The 25,976-nt window shown below is 41.7% G+C and overlaps 1 protein-coding gene across 2 annotated transcripts in view; it reads left to right on the top strand.

The window, feature by feature from the left end:
- Positions 1–1,361: 1,361 nt before the first annotated feature.
- Positions 1,362–25,976, top strand: part of LOC125892006 (sodium-coupled neutral amino acid transporter 3-like) — an 87,510-nt gene continuing 62,895 nt past the window's right edge. For both annotated transcript variants that reach the window (XM_049581707.1, XM_049581708.1), the window contains exon 1: positions 1,362–1,528. The gene's annotated coding sequence lies outside the window, so the exon portion shown is untranslated. The remainder of the gene's footprint in view (positions 1,529–25,976) is intronic.

Raw genomic sequence — 25,976 nt, 5'->3', positions numbered from 1 at the left:
TTGCATTATCCAGTCTCACTTTGCCAATCATACACTTGATCACCATCACTTACTTCATGATGGTACCTGGATTCACAACAGGTGTCCGGAGAATTGAATCAACTAAACTTCCTTCAGAGGAGCTTTTGTGTTTCCTACTCAGGTGCGAAGTGAATGCAGATTTCACAGAAAACGTCTTGTTGCATTGTCTGAATGGACAACTAAGTGCTAACCCTAACCCTCCAGAAAAGCTAGCTAGTTAATTAGCTAGCCGCTCTTCTTTCCGATGTATGATCTGGCATGATGGTCTACCAAATATTGAGACAGCAAAGTTAGGTGACTCCTCAGAAAAAGTAACGTTAGGTAGTTAACATCCATGTAACGTTAGTTAGCTAATCTTCTTTCTGTCAGACAATATGGGGTTAGGGTGCGCAGGTTATAGTTAGAACTTCCCGTGATGCAATACGAACCTGTAAAGTAAAAGCATAGACTGTTGTCTGAGTCGACCACTGACACTGTCATATTTCCCAAAATGCATTGTTGTATACAGTAATTGGCTGCATTACCAAGACACAGTACATTACAGTTAGAAATTGGCTGTAAACCTACAGCAATCTTTTACAGTGTATGTACCACCACTATTAGTCATAAATTTGCTCACTGAACACAAATGCTCTTATTAAGCACTTACAGTCAGATACATTCACACTAAAAATATTTTATGTGTCAAAAAATCATTCCAAATATTTGTGCACTATAAGTCACACAATAATGGATTGAGGAACATCACAAAACCTACACACACACTTAATGGGGTGAATCAGCACACACACTCAGCTTAGAGTGTGTTCCTGTGTGGAAAGTAAACACCATAATAACCATGGGAATGTGTGTATCCCGGAACATGTGTTGTTTCAAAACGGCTCCATTTGGCTGCAGAACTCAGGTCACCTAGGACCCTTCTGGAGATTGCTGGTTTATTTACCATTCTGTGGAACTTTTCCATATTGATCCAACAGAGCCAGCTTTTTCCAGTTTGCATTTAATGCAGAGCTGCCCACCGGCAGCCGGGCTCTTATGCAACCCTGTGCTGATCACCTCACCATATATCCGCTGTTACCACAACTCAGAAGCAGGGAATGGAAAGAAAGTTGAAACATGGAACCCATTCAATAGGCCCAGTGTGTATGAGCAGACCATAGGGGCCCTGTGAATTCCCCACAGAGCATTCCATCATCAGACCCTGAGAGAAAGTCACAGTTAACTTGTTTTCTTTTTTTGGAAAGGAAGAGGAGTGCCTCTACATGTGACATCACAAGAAACTTGAAACCATCATTTTCAACAGCCCTCCCACATCACTGCCTGCTCCCACATTTGCTCCCCTCTCCCCAACCTCTCCCTGAGACAGTCTGTGCTTCTCTGTGGGACTCCAAAAACGGGCCAGTGTTACTCTCCTCTCAGCCCAAACTACACCTCTGATCCCAGGACTTCAGTACACAGATCCCCCTGCTCTGCTTCAGAGAGTCAGCTGGACCTGCTGCTGCCAGAGGTAAGTCACTCCATTCTTCTGGTTGTATGGGAGCTACTCTGCTGCCACGTGGTTTGGCTACTTGAGGAGGTTTGCATAGGAGGAGTGAAGACCATTGGCAGAGGAGAAGAGCTTTGATACAGGCACCAGGTAGGGCTCAGGGGCTTTGATTTAGAAAGGGTTTATCAGACTCATTAGACTTGTATGCACAGGTAATGCTTCTGTGCTCTAGATTTGGAACAATTCCTGACAGTAAGTCCTCATTAACCCTACTCAAATATACTTAACTTTTAAATGAGCTTGAGAATGATTCTTATAACATATAATAGCATTTTAATCAACTTTTTAATCTTTTAACAGTTTAGGTTTTGCTTATTTATGTCTGACATTTTTCTTCCTAAAAACTGACTTTTCCAGTGGTAAATGGCAAGTATTGATGAATCAACACTTTTCCCTATATTTGTGGAGTAAGAAATAAGTGAAGAAAAAAGATTATGTGCTTCAGTGCACTCATGTATGACACGTATGTGTATGTAAGCTACCTGTAAATGCAATTTTTGCTGTTGTTGAGGTAAACATGAGCCCCAGCTGATACTTGATATCATACTGTAGAACTCTGACAGCGATTAATGAGCTGCACATATTAAAAAACAAAAAAAAAAAAAAAAAAAAAGACGAAAAGACATGGAAAAGTTGAAAGTATAAGCTGCAAATCTACACATACCATAATTGGAAAAGAGGGTAGGGCCTCATTCAGGCACACATTGTACACATTCTGTTCCTTCTTACCTCACTGTGTGGCAGACTCTATATGCTGTCACAGTCAGGTCAGTGTATGCTGTGTAGCATGTATTTTCTTTCTGTAAACTTCTATAAAGTCTTTGGCCAATGTCAAAAAAAGCATTGTCTTTCAGATAGTGTGTTTTCTCAATTCCAGAAATTTGTGGAAACAGAGAGAATCATACAGTTGTAGGAATTTCCTAAAAGCAATAATAGTTCAGTACTTAAAAAAGGACAATTATTTACCATCTCTCCAAGAGTAAGATGTTCAGATGGGTATTAAAAATAAACACAAAGTGTTGTTTTAACATTTCTGGTTGTGTACATCTTGAAAAAATGTGATAAAGCATGTTTATCAGTGAGCTTTAGAGGTGTTGGTAGATGTATCTTTGAACCTTTGAACATTATGCTAAGATAGACTGACTTTGGCGCTGTACCTTTCACACAGACATGAGGCTAAGAACTATAGCATATGACTCTCAACAAGAAAGCAAGGGTTCTTCATAAATGTCAGACCTATGTAGTTTACTCAGTTCAGTGCAATCATTTCAGTTTTTATGTCTTTAATGTGTTACACCAGTTAGTTTCTATGCTGGCTACCCACATATGGACGTTATACTGTGAGGTGTGAAGTTAAAATCATTTTCACACAGTGATTTGCTTCTTCTTTGTTGCATAAATAATGTTTGAACATTTAATTCTAACTGAAAGCATATGCTACAGCATGGAGTCTGAAATAGAAGTTTTTGTATACAGTTGTAAATGCATATTTGGCCAAAGAGCATTTGCAAGAAACTCTTCAACCTGATTGGTGCACAGGATGGGTGGGTGCACCAGTAACCAGTAAGTCAAACAGTATCAGATGAGCCCGCAGCCTCACGAAATTGTTTATATACTTGCCTGTAGGCTACTACTTTTTTTTTTTTTTTTAATTTTCACAGCTGGCTTTAAAAATGGTATATTGTCCAACATGGTTTAACAGATGTATAAAAAAGAAGTTCAAACAAACATTTGTTGATGTGTCAACATATTTGCTAAGCAACCGAAATCTAACATTTATCCAAGAGCAGATGTTATGGTGTGATCACAGTTGGACTTTAGACTCCCAGATGGGCTAAATAGTGTCTTTAACATGCTGAAACACTGTCAGATCATTCACCCTTCTACCAAGTACCAAAGTAAGCTGTGTACCAATAACCTTTGAAAAGACAGACGGAACATTATCCTACTGTGGACCACCTACTTTAACCAACTGAAGAATGAGATGTCTGAGTCAACAGCTGACTGACAGTGTGATACGGACGTTATATTTTAATAAATGAATATGTAAAATATGAATATATATACATATATATATATATATATATATATGTATATATATATATATATATATATTTTTTTTTTTTAATAAAAAAATATTACTCTCTTAGGGTGATATCTGTGTCACAGTTTGAATGAAAATGAATATATATATATATATATATATATTCATTATATATATATTATATATATATTGAATATATATATATATATATATATATATATATATATATATATATATATTCATTTTCATTCAAACTGTTCCATAGCTTCACTCCACATATTAAACTGCAAAAAAAAAAAACATTTGTGGTTGTATATACACTATGAGTTTTGAAATTACATAATTACATAATTGGAGAATAGAAAGTGAATGCAGTGCACTTTTGTAACTGTTGCCCCAAACCGCTGAAACCATAATTTAAATATGGGAAAACTAGTGACAAGTAGAGAATATATAGCGATGTGTGGTCCAGGACCTGCTTCGCTTTGTGTAAAACTGGAATGTCTCTTGACAGTTTGTATATGTTGAGTGATTTCCAGTCGATTTTCTCATCTATTGTCACCCCAAGAAATTCGATTTCATGCACTCTTTCAGTGTTTATCTACCTGAATCTGTACTGGTGTGTTTCTTCCTACAGTTTCACATTATCAATTTAATTTTATAAGTTATGCTTTTGAGCACACAGCCATCACTCATTTCCAAAGTGTAGAGACCAGTATCTCAAGGTATTATTTTGCCACTTGTTCTGCCACCTACTGCATGACATTGGCCTAAAAAATGTATTGTCCTATAATGAATATATGTCTTATTGAGTCATGCCTAAGAGCCTGACTGCATGACAGAGTACAATGCCCCTCTGCGTAGGGACAGTATTTACAAATAGAGTCCATGTGAGAGCTAGTGTACAAAATGTCAATGTCTGAGGAACCAGCTCAGCACTGTTTGAGCAGGGAGGTCATTCTCAGCTGTTATCAATCTGCCTGTTGCTCCTGAGGCCTACAGGTTGAAGATATCCACAGCTGGGGCTGTTGAAACTTGGCTTCACTCCAGCCTCTTATCTATAAAGCCACGTTGCCTTTCACTGCAGTTAAGGACGTATTTTGGCCCATCAACAAAACAAAAAGTAATTTTGTTTTAATATATTATAAGTCTGGCGTAGGTTTGGCTCATTTAGCCAACAATAGTGTTTTTATTGCAAACAACAATGCACCAACTCTTTAGCTAGTCATTTGTAATGTTTATGTTATTGTTTACATCTTTTGTAAAATATTTGTGAGAGCTAGAGCTAAATGGACACTGACCAAAATAATCCAGTGTCCATACTGGATTCAGATTTGTTAAAATGCAGTAAAACCCCAGGGCTGGGTTCAACCTCCTGCAGGCCCAGGTTTAAAATAACCAGTAGGCCTCTACTGATATGCCACCACAATATAGAGAAAACTCAAACAGTTATAGACAGTATTTTATAAGGACTAAATGACTATGTGTATGTGAATGATCAAACTTTTCAATTCAGTTCAATTCAATAATTTTTTGTTCAATTTAGTTCAATTCAATTCAGTTCAGTTCAGTTCAGTTCAGTTTAATTCAATTTAATTCAGTTCAATTCAATTCAATTTAGTTCACTTCACTTCACTTCAGTTATTTATAAAGCCCAATATTACAAATCACATTTTGCCTCAGAGGGCCTTACAACATACAACATCCCTCTGTCCTTTGGACCCTCACAGCGGATAAAGAAAAACTCCACAAAAAACCTTTAATGGGAAAAAAAATGCTAGAAACCTCAAGACCAACTGAGGAAGGATCCTTCTTCCAGGATGGACAGACATGCAATAGATGTCATGTGTACAAAGCAGATCAACATGATAAATGTACAGGGATCCGTTTGACAAAAATGATACATCAAGAGGGAGAGAGACAGAGAGAGATGCAGGGCAAACAGTAATGACAATAGCTACAATAGCATTTATTTTAGTAATAATATAATACTAGTCCATACCCATTGAGTGCACAAGTAACCCAGGTCTCTAGTGGGTAAATAAAACTATATGAAACTATGTGAAACTGTGTGAATGAATGTCATGTGAGTTAAGTAGCCAATCAGAGCCGCAACGGAGTAGCCTCAGCACTGCTAACCTAGAGTGGATATGCTGCTTAGTCAGATGAATGGGGACGCTGAGAGCGGAGCAGCTGCAGACGGCTACGCTGTGTGAAACGCTGCTGAGGAACTCTGGTTGCATGAAGGCTCTTGATGAGTGAATTGGCCAGGCTTTTTGACTATGGAGAAATTTGAGCATGAAGAACGCATGATGGCGAGCTAATTCAAACCTAAACTGGACCAAGAAGAACTTCGATCTACTGCAACTAGCATCTCACCTGCCAAGGCGGTAGGCCACACTGCAGCCCAGCCCCATTCATCTTTTTCCCCCCTTCACACACACACACACACACACACACACACACACACACACACACACTCAGGTATCCCCTGGGTCAGCACATGAACCCCTCTTTGACTGAGTAATTGACTTTTGGACTAATTGATTCCCTAGACACGGGAAACTCGTGGCGTGTGAAGAGGTCCACTATTTCAAACAGTTTTGAGTTGGGGTATTTTAGTTGTTTATGTTGAAATTGCATTGTGATGTTTTCTTTTCTTTTAACTATCAGTTGAATTAGTGGAAAGAACAAAGCATTTATCTGCTTGGATCCAAAGAACGTATTGCTCGGTGCACCAGATCTTAACATCTCTCATTTCTTTTTTTTTCTTTTTTTTCTTTTTTAATTTATATAGCGCAATACAGACCATCAAACAATACAACACAGGTGAACAACACAAAACAAACAAACAAACAAAAAAAAAAACACGTAATACAGCACGAGACAAGAGGGGGAGCTAAATTCCAATATGTCAACAGACAGAAGCAGTATCTATAACTATATAACTCTAACCAGAGAAACAAAGAAAAAAAAAGAAGAAGAAGAAAAAGAAACAAACAAACCAACACAAAAACAAAATAATTTCGGAATTAGATTTTTTGACTAAGTGAGGAGTAGCTGTCCTAAACCAGCACTGTCTGCCAGCCCCCTCCACCCCTCCACCCCCCGAGTCCCCTGTCCCCAGGGCCCAGCACAATGTAGTGTCATTACTCCATCATTTAAACGTAAAGAGAGAAGAAAAAATAAATAAAAAATGGAGCAGATAGATAAAGTGGGACAAAATCAGTACTTTTTTTTAGTTGTATGTCTATTTATAGTCTGAATGGAGAAGAAAAAATAAATATAAAATAAATAAATAAATAAATATGCCTGCGTACATATTTGTGAAATGGTAATAATGACAACGATAGAAATAATATGCATATATATGTACTATATATGTTAGTACATATGATAATTTCTTTTCTTTGTCTCTCCTTGACCGGGTCCAAGTGGTTTACAGTGCTGGATTTGAAATCTGGTTATTATCAGATCAAGATGGATGAGAAGGACAAGGCCAAAACAGCCTTTGTTACCCCACTTGGATTCTGGGAATTCAATCGCATGCCCCAGGGAATCACAAATGCCCCCAGTACATTCCAGCGATTGATGGAAAAATGCATGGCTGAATTACATCTGAAGGAAGTCCTTGTGTTCCCAGATGACCGATCTTTTTTGGCCCGGAACTAAGATGGCGCCAGCGTGTGCGGCCTGCCGTCTGCCGGCTCTGCTATGTTTGATATTTGCTGCTATATTACTTTGTTTTCTCTGCCAAGATTCCTTTGCTTTGCTGGTGTATGATCAACAAGCACTTCTTGACATTAGAGCATCTCAAAAAACACTGCCAAACGTTGATTGGGGGGATCAAACCTCAGGTCTCCCTCCTCCCCTGGCGTCTGTACCAGCTTACCTGCTGCGCTCACCGGTTGTCATCTCACGGAGGAAGCGCTCCAGAAGACGCGGAAAGAGGGCAGGCGTCTTGGTAAAACTCAAGATCCTCAGACGATCCACCTGTTGGACCGATCCTCGCCATCCTGTCAGAGGATCTCATGTGCAGCCGTTGTGTCTTCGTTGGATCCAGCCTGTTGTTCCTCCCTGTCCAGCCGCTGGCTGCCTTCACCTGCCGACGGAGGTTCCCCCTCCCAGATGCCGGGTCCGCAACGGCGGTGTGGATTTTAGAAATCTTCGGCCTCTGCGCCGCGTTTCCACCCAGGCCCGCGAGGAGATTACTTATAGCCTGGCTCTCTTGAATGCTAGATCGCTAGCAAACAAGACTTTTATCTTGAATGACTTCTTCACTTCACGTGAATTGGATTTTATGTTTCTGACAGAGACGTGGATTCAAGTCGGTGAGTCTATCCAGTTCTCCGAGTTGCTCCCCCCTAACTGTCTCTTTTTTAACTCCCCCCGAACCACCGGCCGAGGTGGAGGGGTAGCATCTGTATTTAAATCCAGTTTTCAATGTCGATTGTCACCGTCGATCTCTTTCTCCAGCTTTGAGCTGCAGACATTCACTGTGAAACTGTGCGCCACGGACCGCCATGTGCGCGCAATTAACCCTTCAACTGCTTCTGAGTTTTCTGCAGCATTTAATCATTCTGTGCTACATACTCAGGATCATTATGGTACTCTTACTCCTGATGAGTTTATAGACACTTTTAATTGTACTTGCACTGACATATTAGACTTGGTGGCTCCTTTTAGGTGCAAACGCTCTAAGCCAGTCACAGAGCCATGGCTTAATGACACCACTCGCACTTTAAGACGTGTATGCAGACGCGCCGAGAGGAAGTGGAAGAAAGATCATCTACACGTTTCTTTGGACATTTTAAAAAACAGTATTGCAGTATCAGCTGTTAAAGCTGCCAAGAGTCTGTTTTTATCCAATCTTGTGTCAGTCAATAGTCATAAACCTCAGTTTCTTTTTAATACCTTAAATACTCTTTTAAACCCCTGTGACCACAATGGTGTTGTTCCTTCTCCTAAACTGTGTGAAGATTTTCTAAGGTTTTTTATTGGCAAGATTTCTGATATTAGGTCCTCTCTTTTGCCGTCTGCATTAGATCCTGCCATCTTTCCCAATTGCCCTGCTGTTTTTGACACATTTGAACAAGTGTCTCTCTCAGCTTTAACTGATATTGTCCAGCACCTCAGGCCTTCGTACTGTCCTCTTGACAGCATCCCACCCCGTCTTTTTAAGGATGTTTTCCATATCATTGAGCCCTGTGTTATGGATCTGATAAATTCATCTTTGATGTCTGGATGTGTCCCAGCTGCCTTTAAACATGCTGTGGTCCAGCCCCTCATCAAAAAACATAATCTTGACCCCACAGTTTTATCCAACTTTATGCCTATCTCCAAGCTTCCTTTTCTTTCTAAGGTCTTGGAGAAGGTGGTTAATGAACAGCTGCAGTCTTTTATTGATCTAAATGACATTTCCGAGAAGTTCCAGTCTGGTTTTAAGTCACGTCAGCACAGAAACGGGCGCTTTTAAGAATTTTAAATGACCTTCTTTTGACAGTTGACTCTGGTAGCTCTGCAGTCCTGGTCCTTCTGGATCTGACGGCTGCCTTTGATACGGTAGATCACAACATTCTCCTGTCTCGCTTAAACACCTGTGTGGGCATTAAGGGTACTGCTCTTAAGTGGTTTCAGTCCTACCTCTCAGATAGGAGCTTCTCTGTCCAGCTGGGCCAGTATTCTTCAGCCTCTTCCCCCCTGAACTGTGGGGTGCCTCAGGGTTCTATTTTGGGCCCCCTCCTCTTTTCAATATATATGTTGCCATTGGGATCCATATTTAGAAAGCACAATGTCTCATTTCATTGCTTTGCAGATGACGTACAAATCTATCTGCCTTTAAAAACAAATGAGCAAGCCTCTGTTCAGGTCTTATTAGACTGCCTCAATGACATCCGATCTTGGATGGAAGTCACCTTTCTCTCCATGAACAAAAATAAAACTGAGATTATTTTATTTGGCCAACAAAATCTGTTCGATGGGTATGACAGCGCCATTGGCACCCTTAAGTCTCACTGCCACCCTTTTGCAAGGAACCTTGGTGTTATTTTGGACAGTGACTTTAGGTTTGATAAGCAGATAAGCTCTATTGTCAAAATGAGCTTCTTCCAGCTAAGACTATTAGCAAAAGTAAAGGCATATCTCCCCCGAGATTATTTTGAGAAAGTTATTCACACCTTTGTTACATCACGCCTAGACTACTGTAACTCTTTGTTTGTTGGTCTTGACCAGTCAGCACTGCGCCATTTACAAGTAGTCCAAAATGCAGCTGCCCGCCTGCTGACTGGAAAGAAACGGCGTGATCACATTAGTCCTGTCCTTGCATCTTTGCACTGGCTGCCTGTTAATTTTAGGATCCAGTTCAAGGTTTTATTAATTGTTTTTAAGTGTTTAAATGGTCTGGCACCGTCTTATTTATCAGAGCTTGTACAGCCTCACAGTACTTCTAGAGCACTTAGGTCGTCAAACCAGCTGCTCCTGGCAGTACCTCGGTCCAGACTCTCTACTCGTGGGGACAGAGCCTTCTCAGTGGCGGCCCCAAAGCTGTGGAACAGCCTACCATTCCAGGTTAGAGCTGCACAGTCTGTTGAGCACTTTAAAACATTACTGAAAACCCATCTTTTCTCCTTGGCGTTCAGTCCCTGCTAGGCAAGAATCCTTGGCTTTTACTCTTTTTACTCTTTTTACTTTTTATTTCCCTTCTTTTTAATCTAATTTTTAGGTTTTTTTAAATTGAGCCCTTACTATTTCCTTTGTTTTATTTATTATGATATTTGTATATGATTATTTTATATTTCAATAACTGTACAGCACTTTGGTCAACTGAGGTTGTTTTTAAATGTGCTTTATAAATAAAGTTTGACTTGACTTTTGACTTGACCTGATCATTTTCTCCCAAACTCTGGAGGAGCATGAAACCAGACTGATGAGAGTGCTTGCACGATTGAAAGAGTATGGGCTGAAACTGTCCCCTGAAAAATGCAAGTTTTGCCAGTCCTTAGTCCGTTACCTGGGACACGTGGTATCGGAGAAGGGAGTTGAAACTGACCCCAAGAAAGTGAATGCCCTCAAGTTCTGGCCAATTCCCCAAAACCTAAAGGAGTTAAGGTCCTTTTTTGGCTTTTCCGGCTACTATCGGCGGTTCATTAAAAACTATGCTGCCATAGTTAAGCCTCTGAATGAACTCACTTGTGGTTACCCACCACTTCGCAAAGCTGCAAAAGCTAAGGGAACAAGGGATCAGTACCATGATCCAAAACAGCCTTTTGAAGGTCGGTGGACCTCTGAATGTCAAGATGCTTTTTATGCTCTTATCGGAAACCTCACTACTGCTCCAGTCCTTGGTTTTGTGGATCCACAGCAACCGTACATTTTGCACACTGATGCCAGCACCACTGGACTGGGAGCCGCCCTTTATCAAGAGCAGGAAGGAAAAATGAGGCCTTCTGCTTTTGCCAGCCGCGGGCTGTCGCACAGCGAGTCTCGATATCCAGCCCACAGCAATGCTTATAGTGGTGTCCATAAAGTGTCCATAGTGTCCCTAAAGTGTCCATGGTGCAGTTTACTGTGAGCAGTGCTGGTTATGTAGCCTGACAGCAGCAGGCAGGAAAGACCTGCGATAGCGTTCCTTTACACACTTTGGGTGAATCAGTCTATTGCTGAAGGAGCTCTCCAGAGCTTTTATCTCCTCCTGCAGAGGATGGGAGTCATTAGACCTCCTTTCTCCCACCACCTGCACAGAATCCAGAGAGCATCCCAGGACAGAGCTGGCCTTCTTGATCAGCTTGTCCAGTCTGTTTCTATCTGCAGCCAAGACGCTGCTGTCCAGGCAGACCACTCCATAAAAGATGGCTGATGCCACCACAGTGTCAAAGAGGAGCGCCCCCTGCACTCCAAAAGACCTGAGCCGCCTCAGCAGGTAGAGTCTGCTTTGGCCTTTCCTGTACAGTGCTGTTATGTGATTAGTCCAGTCCAGTTTATTGTTAAGATGAACACCCAGGTACTTGTAAGATGTCACCATCTCAATGTCCTTTCCCTGGATGTTCACCGGTGTTGGGGGGAGGAGTCTGCGTCTGCGGAAATCCACCATCAGCTCTTTGGTTTTCCCCGTGTTGATCTGAAGGTGGTTCCTTAGGCACCAGTCCACAAAGTCCTGGTTGAGTTCTCTGTACTCCCTATCGTCCCCATCTGTGATGAGGCTGACGATGGCAGAGTCATCAGAGAACTTCTGCAGATGACAGGTGGGAGTGTTGTATGAAAAGTCTGCAGTGTAAAGGGTGAAGAGGAACGGTGCCAGCACTGTCCCCTGTGGGGCCCCTGTACTGCAGACAGCCAAATCCAATACACAGTCCTGGGTTCTGACATAGTGCGGCCAGTCCGTGAGGTAGTCCACAATCCCAGATGTCAGGTGATTACCCACCCCTATGTGCTCCAGTTTGTCCCTCAGAAGCGCAGGCTGTATGGTGTTGAAAGCGCTGTAGAAATCAAAGAACATGATTCTTACAGAGCTTCCGGGCTACTCCAGGTGGGAAAGAGCTGTGCTGTCCACCCCAATGCCAGGCTGGTAGGAAAACTGCAGTGGGTCCATTGAAGGGCCTACTGCTGGGCGGAGACGAGACAGGACCAGGGGCTCCAGAGTCTTCATGAGGTGTGATGTTAATGCCACTGGTCTGAAGCTGCTGAAGTCCTTGGGGCGCGGAGTCTTGGGCACAGGTACCATGCAGTATGTCTTCCACAGCTGTGGTACTCTCCCCAGCCTCAGGCTCAGGTTGAAGATGGTTGCAACTATCCCGCACAGTTGGTCTGCGCAGGACTTCAGGAGAAACCGCAGCCTTCCTTGTCTTTATCCTCCTCAGATGATCTCTCACCTGACAGGTAGTGAAGGACAAGCTGGAGCAGGGGGGCTGTGTGCTTGGGGGTGGAGGTGATGAGGTGGGGGGAGGGTGAGGGGTGGTGAGATGTCTGGGGGAGCGGGGGTGGGGGAGGTGTCGAAGCAGTGTGCCAGGAGTGTAGGTGAGGGGGAAGGTGAAGGTGAGGATTGGTCACCTCTGGCCTGGGAGTCTGGTTGTTTGTGTCCTGAGATGGTTTTCAGACCTCTCCAGACTCCGCTGACATCACTCTGCTGCAGCTGTAAAGTCAAACTGGGAAAATAAATCGTCAATCAAAAGGAATGAGCTGAGAACGAAAAGAAAACAACATGCATAACATTCAGGCAGGAACAACTGCGCGATCGGCCGTGCAGCCCGGACCCATAAAAGCGGCGCACAGACACAGCATGGAAGGAAGGAGAAGCGGAGCCATTGAGACGCTACTGAAGTAAGAGGCTCGTGGCGGCCCGTTTGAAACTCACGCTAAAACCTGTGCAACTGGAACGGGAGACAGCAGCAAAAGCAGAGAGGCAGCCGGTAAGCAGCAGGACTTGAAATCACGGACTGTGTGTTACTCTGTGCCGGTGTCGGCAGTCGCTAGCTTGGTGGGGGGTCGGTCGCTCGGCAACACGTGTCTCAGCCATTAACCTTAAGTAGCATGTGGCTAGGTTACTTGCCTTTTGAAAATGTTTGAAAGTGGAAATATTGTGTCTGTGGGGGAATATTGGGTTTCTTGTAAGGTGGTTTAAAAGGTAATATTAAATGCATTTAAAATTGCTTCACTTTGATTGCAAATTGATAAATTAGAAAGGTTAAAATACTAAAAGGTAATTGCATTGTCTGTTGTGATTGTTATTCATGATTGGATTTAAAACATTGCATAATTTAAAAACTATTGCATTGTCATAAAAACACGTCAGCATAATTTAAAATGCATAATTTAATTTGATTAATTTAAATAAAAATGATATGACTATTATAAATAAGTCTGTCCTAAAATATTTAATTATTTACAAGTATAAGTGTTAAACACTAACTGTTAAATACATCAAGAAATGCAGAACTCAGACAAGTGTGAAGCGCTAAAAAAAAAAAAAAAATCACTTTATTTGCATTTAATATTATTTAAGAGACTTTAATGGGTTTATATATGTATAAAGATGTTTATTCATTTATTTATTGGTAGCACTTTGGTTACAATTAATTAATTGTTACATGGTTACATGTTGCAGAAATACATCATGTGCAATATTTAACATGGATTTCTTTGTCTGTGTTTTTTTTTTTTTTTGTGGAAGGTTTTCACCTGATTAGGTGACCAAATGGCCAGAAATCAAATGAAATAAAAGAAGGAAAAAAGGAAAACTGTTTGGTCATTTGAGTGAATTCCAGTCAACTCTGAGCTGAGGTCTCATCCTTTCAAGTTGGGAAACTGCGCAGGGACTTTTTAACCAGAACTTGACAGCAGCTGTTCCTCCATCCTCTTTCTATATCCTTCCTTTCCCCGCCTGATGTTTCTCCATAGCTCCTTCTGCACGGCCTTGAGCTCCTCCTTATTTCCAGCGTTAAAAGCTCTCCGCTTCTCCTTCAGGAGAGCTTTTATATCTGGAGTAATCCAGGGTTTGGTGTTGGAGAAGGAGCCTACAGTCTTGGTGGTTACGGTGCTTTCCACACAGAAGTTAATATAATCCGTAATGCATGTCATACTGTCAGTGTCCTCCCCATGGGAATCGCTGAGTACCTCCCACACAGTGGTCTCAAAGCAGTCTTTTAGGGCCTTCTCGGCCTCATCAGACCACCTCTTCACAGTGCGGGTGGTTGCTGGTTCCCTCTGCATCAGAGGTCTGCAGACAGGCAGAAGATGATCCAGGTTGTGATCAGCTCTTCCCAGGGGGGGCGGGGGGATGAGTGGTATGCCTCCTTGGTGTTGGCATAAAATAAATCCAGTGTTTTATTGTCTCTGGTGTGGCAGGAAACATACTGGGTGAGGATGGGCAGGGTGGTTGATGGACAGGCGTGGTTGAAGTCCCCAGAGATCAGAAGGAGGTCCTGAGGTTGCTGTGTTTGCAGCCTACTTGTAACAGAGTGGAGAATGTCACAGGCAGACTCAGCCTTTGCAGACGAGGGGACATACACTGCTACCATAATGACATGAGAAAACTCCCTGGGTAGATGATATGGTCTCATGCCAACAGCCAGCAGCTCAATGTCCCTGCAGCAATGCTGTTCCTTGATAGTGATGTGCCTAGAGTTACACCATCTATCATTCACAAACACAGCCAGCCAACCTCCTTTCCTCTTACCACTGTCCACTGTCCACTGTCCTGTGGTATCTGATGAGCTGGAATCCATCCAGCGTGGCTATCGTGTCCAGTACTTCCGTGTTCAGCCATGTCTCAGTAAACACCACCACGCTGCTCTGCCAGTACTCCCTCTGGTGGCGAGTCAGCTCCAACAGCTCATCCATCTCGTTGGGGAGCAATCTTACGCTCCCCATGACGACGGATGGGAGGACGGGTTTGTACCGTCTCCTACGGTATCAGTGCTACACTCTGGCGCGACATCCCCGTTTCCTTCTCCGCAGCTCGCCAGGAATGTTATGCCTCTCCTTGGGCCACACCGCGGTGTGATGCAGCGCTAACAGCTGGTCCCGGGTGTAAACAATGGAGCCATGGCTGGGCGCCGGATCCCCACACACGATTGTATCCATAGCAAAAAGGGAGAAAGACCGCTATAAAGAGAGCGATCTTCGTCTCCATACCAAAGCAAAACATAAGTGCTAGTGCTAGTTAGACACCACCAGCTACAGATGGCTGGCTGCCCTGTCTAGCTTTAACTTCAAGCTTCAGTACTGGGCTGATAAGCAAAATGTTGACGCCGATGCTCTCTCTCGAAGGCCACATGAGATCTGCCTGGATGACAGCCAATCTCGGAAAGAGCAGGACCGAATAAGCCGCTTCACGCAGCAGCATCTGGCTGATGCCAGCTCCACAGAGGTTCTTCCCCCAGATGTCGTTAGCGCTATCTGTCAGAGTTGTCTGGTCAGATCATCTCCTGACTCTGTCTTCAGCCAGTGCAGTCCTACACTGGTGGAGTCTCTTGCTCTCTCTGCCGCTGCCATTCCCGACAGTTATGTGTCAGAAGATCATCATGGCTTACCTTTCATTCCAGCACTGTCCCATTCTGAGCTCAAAGACAAACAGAGAGTTGACCCCTGTATCCGGGAAGTCATATTCCAAATGGAATCTGGAGAAAAGATCCCTCCATTTGTGAGAACTGAACTCCCTGAACTTCGACTTTTGTTGAGGGAATGGAACAAACTAGAGCTGCAGAACGAGATCTTGTACAGACACAGGCAAGAGGGTGAGCAGATTTATTACCAGCTTGTTTTACCCGAAGAACTATGAGCACTTGTCTTGCAGAGCTTACACATTGATATGAGACATATGGACATTGAGACAACTCTTGACCTTGTATGTTCAAGGTTTTATTGGCCCAAAATAGCAGCAGCCGTGGAACAAAAAATCAAGACATGCGATTGCTGCATATGCCAGAAAGCTCTGTGTGAGAAAGCAGCTCCCTTGGTGAATGTCAAAGCCACTCATCCACTGGAGTTGGTATGCATGGATTTCCTCAGTCTGGAACCTGATACTAGCAACACCAAAGACATCCTTGTGCTAACTGACCACTTCACCAAGTTTGCAGTAGTTATCCGTACTCCCAATCAGAAAGCAAAGACAGTGGCAAAATGTTTGTGGGACAACTTTATTGTGTATTATGGCATACCAGAGAGATTGCACACTGACCAAGGCCCCGACTTTGAATCTCGTCTGATCAAAGAACTCTGAAGTTTCTGGAATTCAGAAAGTTTGGACAACTCCATATCATCCCCGAGGAAATCCGGTTGAAAGATTTAACCGCACATTGCTCAACATGCTGGGGACCCTGGAAACCAAGCAAAAGTCAAAGTGGAGAGAATTTGTCAAGCCCTTAGTTCATGCCTACAACTGCACACGTAATTACATAACGGGTTACACCCCTTATGAACTCATGTTTGGACATTCTCCCCGACTACGTGTTGATCTAGCCTTCGGCTTGCCTGTGACAGCGGATCAGTTCAAAACTCACTTTCAGTATGTGCAAGAACTCAAAACCAGACTGGAAGAAAGTTACCAACTTGCTTCTCGAAATGCTCTGAAATTGGGAGAGAGAAATACAGCTCGGTTCGACCAAAAAGTAACTACTTCAGACCTGGAAATGGGAGACAGGGTGTTGGTCAGAAATATGCGTATTCGAGGCAAGCACAAACTCATGGACAAGTGGGAAGCTGATGTCTATGTGGTGATCAAGCGTGCAGGAGATCTCCCTGTCTATACTGTACGGCCGGAGAACAAAGGTGGGCCTAACCGCACCTTGCACCAAGAGCTTCTTCTTCCCTGTGGGTTTCTTCCCATGGCAACTGCAGAACTCCCTCAGCCATCACCTGTTCATAGGCCATGAATACAGCATCACCCAGGCAGTGATGAAACTGACACTGTTGATTATGAGGATGACGAATCTGGTTGTTGGGACTTGGGAGGCCATGCTCAGCCGACAGTTCAATTCACTGTGGGGAGCGATCTCACGGCTGGAGCTGAGATGGAGACCCACCAAGTTGACCCCTCTGTAAACCCTGTCCCTCTGCCATCATAGTTAGCTGCAGATTACCTGCCTCATGCCGAGAATCCTACACATGACCCCAGTAATATGGAGGAAGGAAACTTACCTGGATACACACAGTTGCCCACGTACAGTTTCACATTGTGTGTGTTTGGGATACAGGTCATAGGAAATTGCAGATTAAATAGTCAACTGAACCCATTAAGAAGAGCAATGCATTCAGACAGAGTTTTTGTGAATTTGATAGTACGATTGCTTTATTGAAAGTACAGTAGTACCATTGCCAATAGTGGGATGGTTAGTGGGGTAAAACTGTACATTAGTAGTTGAGGTAGCAGGTTGAAAGGCAGATAGTTAAAATGTTTATAAGTTGTATTGACTTAAAAGTGGGGCGCACTGGTAGTTCACATGGGAAAGGTGCGTTGTCCGTTGTTGCAGCGGTGGGGGTTGGAATCCAGCTTTCGTTCTTTGCTGCATGTCTTCCTTGCTCTCTCTCTCCCATCCTTCCTGCTGTGCTTCACTGTCCTGTCAAATCCAGTCCAGTTAGGCCTAGATAAGAAATTAGCTCTCTAGCGCCCCCATTTTGTTTGCTCGGGTCAATAATGCAATAATGGAGGGGTCCCCTCAGATGTCCATTTGAGCTTGGTTCAGGCTTCCCTTTCATTATAGTGCAGCTAACTGTTCTGGTGTTTCTGTCGAGCGAGCAGGTCCCTGTGCATCTCTGTTGGCATAACAACTGACCCTGCTTAACAGCTGACCCCGGGCTCCCCTAGCTACACTCACAAACACACAGACACACAAAGTTGAGGGGTGTGGGGCAACTTCCCACGCTCACATGCACCTACACAACATGGCAGTTGGTTAGCTTATCAATGTGACATCAATGTGCACGTTTTAGCAGTGTAAATGCAATTAATTAATAAGCCTACCATTTTGGCTGCAGCTGAGATGATGTCTGTTTTAGGTGGATGCATATATTAACGTGCGTGCACTGTAACTCCGCTGCTCAGCTACAGCTAGCCTCGCATCACCAGGCGATTTTGGGTGATGGCTTAATTGCTGGAGACCACGGTGATAAGAGTGATGAATCTGAACCAAGTTGTGGGCTGTAAAACATAAAACAATGATCTAAAAGAGGCTAAAAACTGAGGTTGGTGATAATTCTCTGTGTTTGTCAATACAAGTGATATTTTAGACACTATTGTCATTTGATCATTCCTAATACAGAATATTAATAAGCGCACTTTTAGTATATGTATTTTCTAATATTGTCATTATCTTTCTCTCAATTGTAATTTTCCTTTTGTTATGTCTTTCTTCTTTGTACATCTATAACATGTCTGTCGGAGCTATTTTTCTCCGCTGGAGATTTCCCCCTTTTTCCTCTTAAAGGATTGTTTTGAAGGTTTTATTTGATTTATTTATCTATTTATTTTTGCTTTACTTTTTTTTCCTTTTCCAAACCAGATGTCTAAGGATAGATGGTGTATCTACAGGTTATAAAGCCCACATTTGTGATTTGGGTTGGATGAATAAGACTTGACTTCAAATGTAAGCATGCATTTTAGCATGTAAATGGTATTCTATCATTGATTCAAGTTTGTTGGTCAGTGTTTGTACCTAATTCATCGGGTTTTAAGATATGTCGCATTTTGATATGTACTAAATACTGTAAAACTTCAATTAAAGCCTAGTCCAAATTAAACGCCTCTCTAATTGGAAGCTGGTTCTGGTAGCCAAAGAGTTTATTTTTCAATAGAAATTCTTCAGATGTATAAAACCAGGTTGTTGGGTACCTCAAATTATGTGTCCATTTCTCGGTTACCTTCTAAGTTATTCATACTCCTTTAGTCCATAAGGGTTCTCAGATAAAAAAAAGAATCAAAAGGGGGTTTTTATAAAAATGAATCCAAGTTGAATTATTTTAACAGGATAAAGTGGGGTTGTGTTAGTCCTTGAGTGCCGTAACTCTCTGTTTCTCTGTCTGTCTAAGCTAGATTAAATGAATGATTCATAATTGATATATAGTCTGAAGCCTAATTTATATACAAGTAACATTAATACTGGCTTAAATAAACAATTTGATTGTATTCCCCATCTTTGCTGAGCAACAGTTTTGTGTAAAAAGAATTCATGTCCGAAATATAGGCCTGTTGATTTCAGTGATTTAAGCAAATAATAGCCTGGGCTATTAATTGCAGTTGAAGTATATGTTGAAGTTTTATGGTAAAAGTTTTATGGTAAATAAATATTATTATTTTATTATGAAGCAAAGTGCTGGAGCAAACAATGTTACCATTCCTCGGGCCATGCTGCTAGCCTACATGGCAAAAAATAGACACAAGCAGTCACTTGCCAGGATTTGTAACATGTATTTAATTGAAATGGAATACATATACCTAAACTGAACAAAATTTAAATTCAATATTTTATTTATATATTATTTATTATATTTTATTTATAAATCTAACCGTTAACATTTATATTTATATTTAATATTTAGATTTAGATTTAGATTTAATATTTAGATTTAACATTTAACATTTAGGTGCCACATTTAATATTTAGATTTAACTATTTAATATATTTCTAAGTTAACAAATATTGCTGTAAATGTGGTAAAAGGTGATGTTAAAAAATTCACAATACTTTTTTAAACATTGTTTGAAGCTAAATGTAGCAAAATGTTGATGTTATTTTCAGTGTGAGACACTTTACAAACAGCACCCCATAGGCGGCAGCTACTGGAATTCATCTCACCTGCCTCATTTAAATTACTTCTACAGCAACATAATGCTTGTGATAGGGAACAAAAGAAAAACAAGCATTGCCTACAACAGCAACATCATTCTTATTACAGGATAACCGCTGCTGTGGGTTCCATTTCACAAAGCAGGTTTAGTGAAAACTCAGAGTCTGTTAACCCTGAAATGACGGAAACTCTGAGTTTTCCGTTTCAGAAAGGGAGGTAACTCAAACCAGAGAAAGAGGGGTAACTCTAGCCTGTTTCAGAGAGAGGTAACTTAAGCTCTTGGTCAGTTACCGTAGAACAGACTCTATGAACCTAACCTGGTCGGGACCAGGTTTTTCTCAATGAACCTCGAGTTTCTCTCTGCCCTCTTTCAGAGCCGCACACTCCATTTGATTTCCTCATTCATTCAGTCAGCAGGCGAGTTTTGGCGTAGCCTAGTTCTGCCGTCTGTCATTTTAAAAAATCAGAGTCAGTATATTAGAAGTCCATTAGGCACAGTAGGTGGCGACTTTTTCACAACATGGCATGTCCTTTTGATAACGATCCCGTGGATGAAGGTGCAGCATTACTGCGCAGAGAATTAAATATTCGTCGGGAGATGGTTATCAGACCGCGCATAGATGTTCTAGCATTTCCACACAGTTATCTTTTTGAGCGGTACCGTTTCACGTCACAGTCCATCATCTACATACACAACCTAATCCGTCCTTACATTTACAACATTACCAATTGTAGTCATGCTCTCACATCCCAGCAGATATTGTGTGTTGCGCTGTGTTTCTTTGCAAATGGAAGTTTTTTGTACAATGTCGGAGATGCTGAGCACTTGAGTAAGGCAACTGTATGCAGGGCGGTCAGAAAAGTGTACTCGTTTTACGGACATCTGTCTTCTTTCTGTTGGCTGAGTAGAAATCTGTGTTAGTTTAAATAGGCTTAATTATTTAACAGAACATGATATAGATGAGAAGACATTTACGTGTGTGAAAACAGCATTATGTTGGGGATAAAACAATTGCACAGTCAAACAGCCACTTAATATTTATTTTAAAATGTAAAACATGATCAAAATGAGGTACCCCCATGAGATTATGCCGGGTCTTACCTGTTTGAACAATGTTTTTATATTTCATCCTAAACTGCTGCCAAGTGCGCTTCTCCCCTGCGGGATTGCACCTAAATGAAATAAATTAATAGGCTAACCATTCAAGCAGTTTTCCCCTGTAATATTCAGTGTTGGTAATAACGGCGTTAGAGTATTACGGCGTTACTAATGGCGTTATTTTTTTCAGTAACGAGTAATCTAATTAATTACTTTTCCCATCGTTGCAACGCCGTTACCGTTACTGAGAATGTGAAGTGGCGCGTTACTACAATTTGGTTGTATGAAGCGCAAGTGTCAGCTGCCTGGAGAGAGCAGGGAGGAGGGAAGGGAAAGGAGGGAGGGGAGGGGAGGGGAGGGGGGGTGATGACGCCATTGCAAATGCGATGATGATTGGCTGGGTGGGCGGATCATGCCCTGCTCACGCTGTCTCACTGCACGCTCTGACTGCTAAACACAACAAGACAGCGACAATGGCGTCGAGCCCGGGACGTTCAAAGGTAGCGTTCTCAAACTGGAAGTACCGGCATTACTTCTCGCTCATTGACGTTAAAGGCAAGAATGTTTATGTAACATGCACGCTATGTCCAGGAAAAAAGACTTTATCCACGTCTGCCTCAAGCAATTCAAACCTTATGAAGCACCTCACATCAACACATGCTAACACGACACTTGTTGCTGCTGCTGCTCCTGCTGCTAACCCAACCCCAAGCCCAAATGCAGCCAGCGAGGGAGACGGAGCCACTCTGTTAAAACAAGCAACGCTCGACTTTTCGGGTCAGCAACAGGTGACCAAAGCCGAGCTGAACACACTGATTGCCAGGTACACTGTTGAAAACATGTTACCCCTGTCCACTGTGGAGTCTGAGGCATTCAGAGCTATCATTGGTAAAATACCAATACGAGGAGGAGGAAGGGGGGTTGCCCCATGCCGAAACACTTTTGCTAAATTCATAGACAGTGAATACGAAAAAATGAATATTGAGCTTAAAAAGTCATTTGAGGAACTGGAGTACATTTCAGCCACAGCAGACATCTGGACGGCCCACAATAGAAGTTTCATGGGTGTGACAGCACATTGGATCAATCCAAATAACATGGAAAGAGAGAAAGCAGCTCTTGCCTGCAGACGGTTTAAAGGGCATCATACTCATGAGGCCATTGCAGCTGAGCTTGACAATATACACTCAACATATGGGATAACACACAAAATCGCAGCAACAGTGACTGATAATGGCTCAAATTTTGTTAAAGCGTTTAAGAGGTACCAGCCACAGGAGAGTGATTCTGAAGATGATGAAGATGAGGTGGCATTTACAGACATTAATGATGCTCTACATGCAACTGATGATAATGATCGTGATGTTGTGATCAATTTGCCCCCCCACAAGAGATGTGCATCACACACGCTAAACCTGATTTTGTGCACAGATATTGACAAGTGGCTGCTGTCAAACCCTGCAACAAAGGCTATTTACAGAAGTGCTACTGCCAAATGCACAGCCCTCTGGAGCAAGACTAGTCGATCAACTTTGGCTACTGAAACAGTTGATGAGTTGGTGTCAAAAAAGCTGCTTGTACCTTGTACAACACGATGGAATTCCTTCTATGATGCCCTGGCTCGAATCTCTGAAATATCCATGGTAGACTTCAACACCATCTCCTCCAAATTAGGACTGACAGCGATAACAGAAAGGGAACACCAGTTTTTAAAGGAGTACTGTACTGCGATGAAGCCCCTTACAGTTGCCTTGGATATACTCCAGGGAGAAGACAGCTGTTTTTATGGTACACTCCTACCAACAATAGAGACATTAATACTGAGGACAGAAGCCCTTACAAGTGGCCTGCAAATACTGAGGGATCTTCTTGACGCCATAGTCACAGTAAGAACTTTAATTGAATATTTTATTATTTATTAAATGAACATTGCTGTAGTACTCACAATAATAAATACTACTACTACTACTACTACTACTACTACTACTACTACTACTAATAATAATAATAATAATAATAATGATAATAATAATGATGATAACACTGATTTGTGTGGATACATATATTTAATGTGATTATTCTTATCGTTTCAGGCAGATTTGCTGATGTCCTGGGAAATGAAGAGGCTATACTTGCTGCCGTAACTCTTCCAAAATTCAAACTTCGCTGGCTGCGGTCACAGGAGTTAAAGGATAAGGCTAAGGCAAGTTTGCTGGCAGAGTGCCGGAAAGTTGTCCTCGAAGAACCACAGCCAGGTACCAGCACATCTTCACACCACACAGGTTCAGCCAAAGAGAACGATTTCTTTTCCTTTGAGGAGGTTGAGGAGGACACCTCTTCTTCAGCAGAAAACCAGGTGGCAGACTATTTTAGATCTTCAGCACAAAACTTAAGCTCTCTGTGTGGATTTTCTCTCATCAAGAAAATTTCACTACGTTACAATGCTGCTACTCCATCTAGTGCACCTGTTGAGAGACTGTTCAGCCAGGGCAAGCTTGTTCATTTTCGCTGAGAACGAACAACATTTTAATCTACATAGAGAGGGATAGTGTTTATTGTGCAATAATATACAGGTACAGAGATTTGCACTACTTAATGGCCAGGTCTTCCTTTCTTTTTACCCAAGTTTACATTTGTGTGTCTTAGTTTTGCACTTGATTGTAAAGTGTGTGAATAACTGAATATTATTTATTTTCAATATTTAATTTTTATTACTTTACTGAATATTTAAGAGCTGGATATTGCTCTGTTTATTGTGCAGTATTATACAGATACAGAGAATTGCACTAATTAAAGGCCAGATTTTCCTTTGTTTCTTATTACCCAAGTTTACATTTTTGGGTATTGGGTTTTGTACTTGAATGCAAAGTGTGTGAACAATATTTATTTGCAATATTTAACTTTGTTACTGTACTGAATGTTTGAGAGCTGCATAGTGCTCTGTTTATTGTGCAATGGTATACAGGTACAGAGAATTGCACTACTTAAAGGCCAAATTATCCTTTGTGTCTTTTTACCCAAGTTTACATTTTTGGGTATTGGGTTTTGTACTTGAATTATTTTCAATATTTAATATTGTTACTTTACGGAATATTTAAGGATAGTGTTCTGTTTATTGTGCAGTAGGCCTAATATACAGTTACAGAGATTTGCACTACTTAATGGCCAGAAGTTTACATTTGTGTTTTCTTAACAGGCTGCAATCTATTTAGTTCAAATAAATACCAAATGTTCTAAAATACTGTATATAGTGTTTTTATTCTTCAATCAGTTGATATAAACATCTTTGACGTTAAAGATGTTATAGAATGTAATAACGTATAGAACATGAAAAATAACGTCACAGTTACTTTGCTGAGTAACTAATTACTCTTACAATGAGGTAACTGAGTTACTAATTCAATTACTTTTTGGGAGAAGTAATTTGTATCTGTAACTAATTACTTTTTTAAAGTAAGATGACCAACACTGGTAATATTATTGTGATTGCAAAGGACTACATTTAAACTTAGGCACTGACCCGAGCAGCAATGTTCTCCCATGCCGTCTCCCTCTCTTTTGCAGCTGCAGTGGTGTTGCACTTCTTTTTGAAAACGTGTGCAAACTCGCCGTATGAGCGCATTAAGATTTCTAATTCTAGTGGCGTGAAAAACGCAGCCCTCCTCTTCCCCGTTGCCATAGTGACTCGTCGAATCGGGGCTCCATTGATGCTGGCTTTTTATAGTTGTGCTGCACGCGCTTAACTCCAGGTGAAACTACTCCAAGTTGATTAAACTGAATCAAATCAGCTGTTCTGGAACCGGAAACTCAGAGTTTTCTATCTCAGTGTAGATCAACTCAGAGTTCAGGATTAGATTCAGAGTTTGTTGAACCTGCTTTGTAAAACGGACCCCTGCTGCTGGTGGTTCCAAAAAGCCCTGTCTCCTGTGGACTCCCATTCCACTCTTATATGCACTGATAGTCCTTCTTAAAGTTATTGCTCTGATAACAAGATTTTAGGACTTATAAAAGGTTTTTATGTCCGCCATGTGGGAGTCAATTGACCCATTTGAGACAATCAAATCCAATCTCTTGTGCTTCCTCAGTTCCACTCTTAGCTCACCCTTTTTTTCAAATATTGTCACTTCTGGCTCCAAATGAGCCACATGGCAGTGGTCATATTCAAAACTCAAGGCCTCATAACAGCAGTCTACAAACCAATGTGTGACGTCACCGTCACTTTGTCCATCTCTTATATACAGTCTATAGTGTGTTCACCAAAAACAGTTGTGTATTTTGTGTCTCTGGCTTACATGCACCAAATAACCACACCGTGACCACCTGAAGACCAAATCTTGGTCTGCTGCCAGGCATCAAGCTCTGACTGGCTGTGTGTGTGTCTCGCTCAGATAAACTGTCAGTGCAGAGCAAGCTAACATTAAGCCAACTGATGTATATATATATATATATATATATATATTTTTATATATTTTTTAGAACAGACTGAAAATTGCTGTTGGTGTTCACAACACTGTATTGGTGTCGCCTATTCACATAATCTAAAATAATGAGTAATGTAAGATAAAGAAAATGGTAGCTACATTGGATAGCGATTGCAAACAAATAGTTAACTACTGTGCAAAATGATACAGTAACAAAGATATACATTATTTAAGTAGGAGTTATTCCAATAAATATTTAGGAAAACATTACATCATGGCAGCTTCAATGCTATGGACCTATATCAAGCCCCACCCTTTTTCTTTGATTCTTCAGTCATAACTGCTTCTAAGAAGAGTTGCAGTTGTGATTAGAGACTCAAGACAATAGGTCAGGGCTTGAGATAGGTCTATTATCAGTCCCATCCAAAACATATGACCGACTTAAGACTTTGTGCAGACTTTTTTATAGATCAGAATGAATGAGTCCAATCTAAGACATTTTTTCGAGTCTGAAATGAGATTTAAAGGAGATTATGCAGAGAGCTCCCTTTGATCTCAGTCTGAGTT

Source organism: Epinephelus fuscoguttatus, linkage group LG7 (genome assembly GCF_011397635.1).
Source record: "Epinephelus fuscoguttatus linkage group LG7, E.fuscoguttatus.final_Chr_v1".
Classification (NCBI taxonomy): domain Eukaryota; kingdom Metazoa; phylum Chordata; class Actinopteri; order Perciformes; family Serranidae; genus Epinephelus; species Epinephelus fuscoguttatus.
The sequence above is the reverse complement of the archived record's forward strand: the minus strand, read 5'-3'. Positions and strand labels throughout refer to the sequence as shown.